An 8,691-nucleotide genomic window follows, 5' to 3' on the forward strand; every position below is an offset into this window, starting at 1 on the left:
AATAGTATCCCATACAAATCAACTAATTTACATATAAAAAACATGTGTTCCAAACATGCTATATAATATAATATATGTCTTCAATTTCTACATGAATAATACGGGAACTGCTCTAGTACTCTCTTTTCTAAAAATGGCATGAATCTCAAAGCAGCTAATTAAAGAAATTAATTATTTTCTATTTGATTTGTTGTCTGGGTCACGGTTGGGATTAGCCTGTCCAACCTAGCCCCGAGCCCAACCCGTCCGCTGCTCCGTTAAATCGTCGGAGACGGCGTCGCGAGCAGCAGCGGCTGGCGGACGCTCTGTACTCCTCCCCGTCCTCCCCCGAGCCCATCTCGTCGTGCTGCGGTAAGGAGCTTCGGCGGCGCTGCCCGTTGAGGAAGAAGACGTCGGGCCACCGGCCGAGGAAGAAGACGTGCGGGATCAGTGCGTGAGGACGTCGAGGATGAAGCAGGGCGTAACGGTGGTGAAGGCGTGCAGGTTGCCGCTGCTGCGCGGGAAGAGCACGGACGCTTGGCAGGGCGCGCGGCGCACCACGTCCGCGGCCACCACCCTGGCCAGGCGCCCAGGCCATATTTCCTCCTCGCGGCGGAGCTCGGCGGCGGCGGCGGCGGGGCGACCCAGTCGTAGGAGCGCACATGCACCGAGACGTACTACAGCTTGCTGAGGACCACCATCCCCGGGTGGTCGTGCAGCGGCCAGCGGGAGTGCGTCGAGCCGGCCGAGAAGCAGAAGACGCCAATCTGCGTGATGAGCAGGGACAGAAGGCAAGGCAACACACGCCAGGACGGGATCAGTACAAGCACGACACAACACAACACAACCGACCACAAGCTCCGGCTAAACAGCAGCCCTGCTTACCGAAAAATCGTGGCACTAGTGTATGTACACGTAGGTGATCCGCGTGAACGCCGGCGCCGGCAGGAGGTGGGGGGGCTGCTGTTGGGGCTCAGCTCGTCGTCGGACGAGGACGAGGACGACGTCGGCTGCTCCCCGTCGTCGATCCCGACGTCGGCCGCCTCCACGCCATCTTAACCAAAGGAAAACGTGCAGCGCCATGATGTGCGGCAGGAACGCCACGACCATGGTGAGTGAGTGAGGGGGTGTTTGTTCCTACAGCAAAATTTTAGTCCCTGTTCCATCGAATATTTGGACACATATATGGAGTATTAAATATAGATGAAAAAAATAACTAATTACACAGATTGTGACTAATTTGCGAGACGAATTTTTTAAGCCTAATTAACCCATGATTTGACAACGTGGTGCTACAGTAAGTATGTGCTAATGATAGATTAATTAGGCTTAATAAATTCGTCTCGTAAATTAGTCTCCATCTATGTAATTAGTTTTATAATTAACTCATATTTAATTCTCCTAAATAACATCCGATGTGACATGGACTAAAATTTAGTCCGTGGAACCAAACACCCCCTGAGTTCTTACGATGGATTGCGACCGAGGTCGTTGTGTCGATGTCGGGTGTCGCGCAGGGTTTTTAATTTCGGTATTGCAAAAATTTCGGCCACCACCGAAACTGCCAAATTTCGCGAAATTCGGCCGAAATTTCGGCGAATTTTTTTTAGAGACTAGCACATGAAGTATGCTTTTTTTTTCTAAAAAAACATTTAAATCTAAACAAATATTAGTATGATTTATGACTACACATCTATTGAATACAAAAATATGCAATATAAACAATAAAAATTTGAATCTAAAGTTATATAACACATGTATTAGTGTATTATAAAATTTCGGATTTTTCTTTTGGCCACCACCGAAATTACCGAATTTCACGAAATTTCGCCGAAATTTTGAACCCTGGTGTCGCGCTCTGGAATTTGGGGGCTGCACGCGGCCAGGCGCCTCCCCCGGCCGGTGGACCCGGCGTCTTCTTCCTCAACGCGACGGCGGCGCCGCCGAAGCTCCTTGCCGCAGCACGACGAAAAGGGATTGGCAGAGAGATCGTCCACCAGCCGCTGCTGCTCGCGACGCCGTCTCTGACGAATTAACGGAGCAGAGCGGACGGGCTGGGCTTGGGCTGGGTTGGACAGGCTAATCCTAACCGTGACCCAGGCAACAAATCAAATAGAAAATAATTAATTTCTTTAATTGGCTGCTTTGAGATTTGTGCCAATTTTAAAAAAAAAGGGAGTACCGGAGCAGTTCCCGAATAATATTCCAAAAACCTTTATTGTGGTCACAAATCAGAAACAGACACGTACACATATTATGCGTACGTGTGAAGCTAGAGTATGCAAAACCTTTCTGTTGAAAAACAAAATGAAACGTGTAATACGATCAAACTATCAAAGAACGTAAGTATCTAGAAGTAGAGCCGTACAAGCTTTTTTATCAAATTTACATAACCATGTGCGGCCTGACATATATGCTACCAGTACCTAGCTTAGCAGCTTGATTGCGTGCAGCTGTGCATCTCACATGGCATGTACCGACCAGATCTCCGGTGATCGAATTGGTACGGAAGGTTCATCTGTTTAATCAATTATTAGCCTTGTTTTATCTAGCAGGTTAGATCTCCATTATTTACTCTAAGAATCTCCTAGCATGTTGTTTTGTATGTAAAAAAACAAAAACCTTGCGAACTGAGCCTAGCTCAATTGGTTAGGTTCCTTGTGGTAGAACTTGCCCACCCGGGTTTAAGTCCTCGACTTGGCACGGGTGGTCGCATTTTTCTGGATTTATTCTAGGATTTAACGGCGTTGTACTTTCAGTGGTAGGCGACGTTCCCGTCGACACTGAGACGCCTGTGGTGACTTCGTCAATCTCGAGATTTGCCGGCACAGTCTTTCGGAGGTGCTCATAGAGGTATGATTTACGTACTTGTGTTCATAGGGTTAGTGTGCGTGCACGTTGAGTGTCTGGACTCGTGTAATTCGGAAAAAAACTCCTGACATGCAGAGGAACTTCTTGCTCGGAATGGAAAAAAGATGCAGCTCATTCTTTTCTCAAAATTTAATAAAAATACTCTCAAACATTTGAATCACTCTGAACATCTGCAGAACTCCAACTGTTCTGACACACATGGATGGATGGTTGTTTGCACATTGGCTTCAAATAATGTCAACAGTCATTGACTATTTCTGCCTCAGAGCTTTGCTGTACATCTACAAAACGGAAGCAACATGTTTGTTGCAGGTAGGCAGGTAGCTTGGTGAATCAGCTGTTGCCTGCTGGCAAACTTAAAATTGGGTTCCGAAAGCAAAAGGAAATGCAGGCATGCAAGCGATTGGAAGGAATAAATAATGATGATAATGCAGTAGGATATATTCGTTCAAAAAAAATGATACTATGTGAAGCAACATGTTTGTTGCAGGTAGGCAGGTAGCTTGGTGAATCAGCTGTTGCCTGTCGGCAAACTAAAATTGGGTTCCGAAAGCAAAAGGAAATGCAGGCATGCAAGCGATTGGAAGGAATAAATAATGATGATAATGCGGTAGGATATATTCGTTCAAAAATAATGATACTATGTGCCAGTTTGACATAGCTTACAACAACTTGATCTTTTTTTTTTTTGCTAAACATTTATTTCCAAAATTTCTTCATGGATGAAGCTGATTTTCTCGTCCTCTTATAAAGACATGAGTTAGGATGAAGCTGAAAAATAGGTTATTCTAGCTTTATCCCTCATTTCTCTCCCTCATCCATATACGATGCTTTTGATGAAGCTGTTTTACTAAATAATTTTTCCAAAACGGCTTAACTTTACCTAGAAAGTTGCTAAAAAAAACAGCTTTAGTAACGAAGCTGAGGTGTGCTGAGAACCCGGAGAAGAAAATGACGTCTCTTCGAGTTGGAAAGCGGGTACAGACATATCGTCAAGACGTGACAAATGAGAATGAAACGTGAGACGTGGACGTTCAGCTAGCGACCTGGCCGTCCAGAAGATGTGAGTGAAAGAAAGGGCCTGGCTTGTTCTTGTATTATTTTTGGGGAAAATCAGTTCCGAAACAGAAAGGGTGAACATATACTTTTTCTACACCTCAGTCAGCAACTGTCATGTCCATATGAAATTATTGCTTGCAATCATTTTGTCCAGATTGCCTGCTATCGATTTGATTTGGTTCATCAGTTATCTTTATTTCTAAGGCAACTGATTTGAGTGAACTAATGAGCTCACACGGTAATACAGAATGGTTGTGTACCCTGATCAGAACAAATTCAAAGACCAACCATATAGTAACTTAGCTTATTAGCAGGAAGCCCCGCGCACCTGCGCGGGCTAGCAAGCATATATATGTGTAGAATGGGCAGGCACAAACAAAGGAAAGGACACAGTGAAGAATAAGCACGGGTTAGCAGGCCAGGTAAGGAAAGAGTTGCCAATCAAAAGAAGCAAAAAAAAATACAGTCTTGTATCTATGATATATTTAATTACCATGTGTAGAATGAGAAGGCACAAACAATGGAAAGGACACAGTGAAGAATAAGCACTGGGTAGCAGGCCAGGTAAGGAAAGAGTTGCCAATCAAAAGAAGCAAAAAAAAAAAACAGTCTTGTATCTATGATATGTTTATTTACCATCAATTAACTACATAAAAAAAATGAGATGGCTACAATGAACACTGTACATCCCAAAACTGAAGATATGGAGTAAAATCCTGCAACCGCAAACCTGAAGAGGGCAACAATTGAAATTATTGTAGTAATAAAGTATGTGCAGTTGCGCATAAGAAAATCAATTGAAGGGATCAGACAAAGTAAACATTTTTTTTGGTATGGCTGTAGAATGTTCAACTAAATGTAGAAAGGCAAGTTATACCTGATGCAGCAAGAGAAACAGTTAAAGTGCAGCCTATGAATTTCTTTTTTTTTTGGGTGGGGGGTGGGGGGGGGGGGGGGGGGGGGGGGGGGGGGGGGGGATATCCATACGTAGTAGTAGTTACTAAAAACATAAAGGAAAGAGGAAAAAATAATTAGAATGGTTCCCTCTATTAAGAACAGTAGGTAGTAGCACAGGAACATGAGTTGTATTTTTTGACCAGTGTGTGTATGAACTTATTTAGGCAATGCTTAGACCGTCTCCAACAGAAACAACCTAAACACGATACTCATTCAATAGTATAGGTCACCTACAGTGAAAGAGTCACGGACCCAAATCTCGCCTTCTCCAACAGACCCCGAGCAGCCAAATCCCGCCTCCCTGCATGCGCCGCCTGCCTCCCTTCCCGCAGAGCGCTGAGCCTTCCTCCCTGCATGCGCAAGTCGGGTTTTTTCAAGAAGGCCTAAGAGCTCTCCCTCCTCTGTGGCGCCGCCATCATCTTCTCCGCCACCGGCAAGCCGTCCGCAGTGGGCGCCCCCTCCGTCGAACGCATCATCAGCCGCTTCGCCCCGCTCCCCAGCGACGGCGGCGACGACTACGGCGACCGCGACAGCGAGGTGATGGAGGCCACGGCGCGGCGGGCGAAGGAGACTGGCACGCGCGTGGCCGAGGAGAAGACGCGGATGGGCGCCGTCGGGGAGAAGGTGCTCTGGGTAACAGCGGCCGGTGGGGTTTGCTTCTGGTGGTAGGCGGACGCCGAGGCGCTCGGTGAGGAGGAGCTGCAGGAGTTCGCCAGGAAGCTCCGCCGGCTCAGGGGCAACGTGCGGCGCCGCGCTGACAAACTGCAAGTGGCCCCTGCTTCACAGCCGATGATGGGGCTGCAGTAGAACCTCTATGGGAGCTCTAGACCCTCGGCTAACGAGCTCTAGACCCACGGCCAGCGAGATCCAGGGCAACCTCAGACTCGCGGCAGGCGAGACCCAGGCCAACCTCGGCGGCGCGGACCGGCGAGATCCAGGCCAGCCCCGGCGGTGCGGACCGGCGAGCAGGGGCAAGTGCGGACCGGTGAGTAGGGGCAACCTCCACCGACGGTGCAGACGCTACCTCCCCCGCGCGGAGCTTCCAGGTGCAGGCACACCTCGCCGTCGTCGTTCGCTCCACCCCGACGCCTCCTATGGGCCCATTACAGTGTTTTGCGTCGTGGAGAGAGACGACGCTTTTTTGCCTTCCGACTCGCCTGGTACGCAAAATGCGTGCTTTGGTTGCGTCCTCTGTTGGAGCGTGTTTTTGGGACACAAAATACTGTGCACGACGTATTTTACGTTTGGGTCGCCCTTTGCCTGCGCTGTTGGAGATAGTCTTAGTCCTGCATTCATCAATAGAGGAAGAGATTATAGGTAAGTTCACGACTTGAGGCTCACCATTCAGCATAGAAGAATAACATTCACAGAAACAACTGGCAATACCGAGTAGAGTTGGCACCTACAAAAATAAATTACTTAGTTAAAGAAAAAACACTAATTCTGGGGTTTGACATAAGAAACCAAAGCGAACAATTTATGGATATCTCAGGTAGGGTGCAGGCCATTGCCTAGAGATCGTTGCGAATGCTTAAGTAAATGTCAGGGCAGCTTCTCGCGGAGCCTGACTTTTTTTAGATTTCAAGGGCATAAAGCCCTAGCCTTTCAAATATTATCAAAAGACCAAACGGTTTTATAGCACAGTTTGCTCACAGAGCGTTCAAAACCACCTGTCAGGCGGTGACAACCAACCCGACACTACCAATCAAACAAAAACTGACAGAGTTAAACCACCCCTCCATCATCAAAAACCTTCATTACATCCCAGGAACGTTACAGATCCTTCATCAGGTAAAGCTCGAAAATACCAGCAGCCTTGAGCACTTTCCAGGCAACTGAGCACCTTCATATTGGGCCGCCGAGATCATGTCTCCGAAGCACTTTGCATTGCGTTTCTAGGAATATCTGGAAGCCAAGTTACCCTCCTTGCCACCGTCTTCAGGTTCTCCAGGAAACCATCCAGTCGCTCCCTCTTGTTCACCGGGCACAGAACTGTCCAGTTCTGTAGCAGGCCCAAGATTTTGTAGAACAACACCTTCATACTTTTCCATCCAGACCTCTGAAAACAAAGCTCATTCCTGAGTTTCCAAATTGACCACAAAACAGCAGAGGTTATCATGTTAATAACACTATTCTTTTTGTCACTCAACCAAAGCTGCCCTAAACTGACTAAGTCACCACCTACTTGTACCCCTAATATATCAGAGACAATAGTCCAACACCTCCTAGCAACAACACAATCAAAAAACAAATGATGGCAGCTTTCATTCTCAACACAGAAAAGACACGTTGCATCTTCTACTTTTCTACGCTTTGCTAAATTATCCCTAGTTAAAGTTCTGTTATTAATCAAAAGCCATAAAAACATATGGACTCTTGGAGGATCTTTAATCCCCCATACAGCCGATACATGCACCTGCTTAACACCTCTAAAATTAATGACTTTGTAAAGCGATTGAGAAGAGTAAGTTCCTTTAGAAGTAAACTTCCAGATCATCTCATCTTCCTCATCCGAAAGATGAACTGTTGAAACTAATTGAACTACTTCCAACCATAACTGATAAAGGTCATCACTTACTGTTCTCCTAAAGGTGCATTTCAAAGATGATCCATCCCATAACTCTGCAACTGTCTTACCATGCTCATTAATGATCCGGTAAATAGGCCAAAACTGTATGGCCAAACTAGACGAACCTAGCCAAGTGTCCTCCCAAAACCTAACTTTCCTCCCATTTCCAACCTTCCACAGAAAACCCATCTTAGCAGCCTGTGCTGCCCACATAAAACCCTTAAAAAAACTAGAAGCACTTGAAGTTCTAGTGAGCAGAACATGAGGATTCAAAGTATCATACTTGAAATCTATTAACTCTTTCCAGAGTTTATCTCTATCCAAATTATATCTTTTAAGCCACGAAGCCAAAAGGCACAAGTTTAGATCTCTCAGATTAGGGACCCCAAGACCACCAAATTCCCTATGCATTGAAACTAACTCCTAGTTTGCCAAGTGGTATCTATGCTTATCCTCAGAATCATCCCAAAGAAAATTCCCCATGTGGGTGTTTAACATTTTAATGGCCCATTTAGGGAATTTGATAAAAGATAGAAGATAAACAGGAATACTAGAAAGACAGGATTTAATTAAAACTACCCTAGCAGCAAGTGACATCAGCCTTCCTCTCCAACCTACAATTTTGTTCATGATTTTATCCACTAAAGGTTGTATGTCATCCCTAGTCAGAACATCAAAATGTAGTGGAATACCTAGGTACTTAATAGGGAAATTGCCAACAGGGCAAGAGAGAATATGGGCTAATCTATGTACTTCCTCATCCTCTAAGTTGATTGGGATCATTTCACTTTTGTGGAAATTGATTCTCATACCCGAAATTTGTTCGTACCACATAAGAATACATTTAAGATTTTCCAACACCGATTCCTCAGCTTTGGAAAATAAAATGGTGTCATCTGCATACTGCAGAGCCATAATACCCCCTTGTCTAAATTCTCCTAGAAGCCCTGTCACAATCCCTCTATCTACAGCTTTTTCAGCATTCAGACAGACCATCTCCAACTAAGTTGAAAAGAAAAGGGGATAAAGGATCTCCCTGTCTTAAGCCCTTGCCATGCTTAAAATAGGAACTTTCCTCCCCATTTACCATAATACCCAAAGATCCTCCCACCACAATATGTCTAATCCAGTTTATCCAAACTGGATCAAAACCACGAGCTTCCAACATATCAAAGAGAAAACTCCAAGACACTCTATCATAAGCTTTTTCATAGTCTAGTTTGAGAATAACCCCAGGTTCACCACTCTGATGCACA

The 8,691-nt window shown here is 45.6% G+C and overlaps 1 pseudogene; it reads right to left on the bottom strand.

Annotated features, from left to right (window-relative positions):
• Positions 1 to 426: 426 nt before the first annotated feature.
• Positions 427 to 5,222, bottom strand: LOC136507772 (plant cysteine oxidase 4-like; annotated as a pseudogene).
• Positions 5,223 to 8,691: the final 3,469 nt, after the last annotated feature.

This window comes from Miscanthus floridulus, chromosome 15, assembly GCF_019320115.1.
Source record: "Miscanthus floridulus cultivar M001 chromosome 15, ASM1932011v1, whole genome shotgun sequence".
Classification (NCBI taxonomy): Eukaryota; Viridiplantae; Streptophyta; class Magnoliopsida; order Poales; family Poaceae; genus Miscanthus; species Miscanthus floridulus.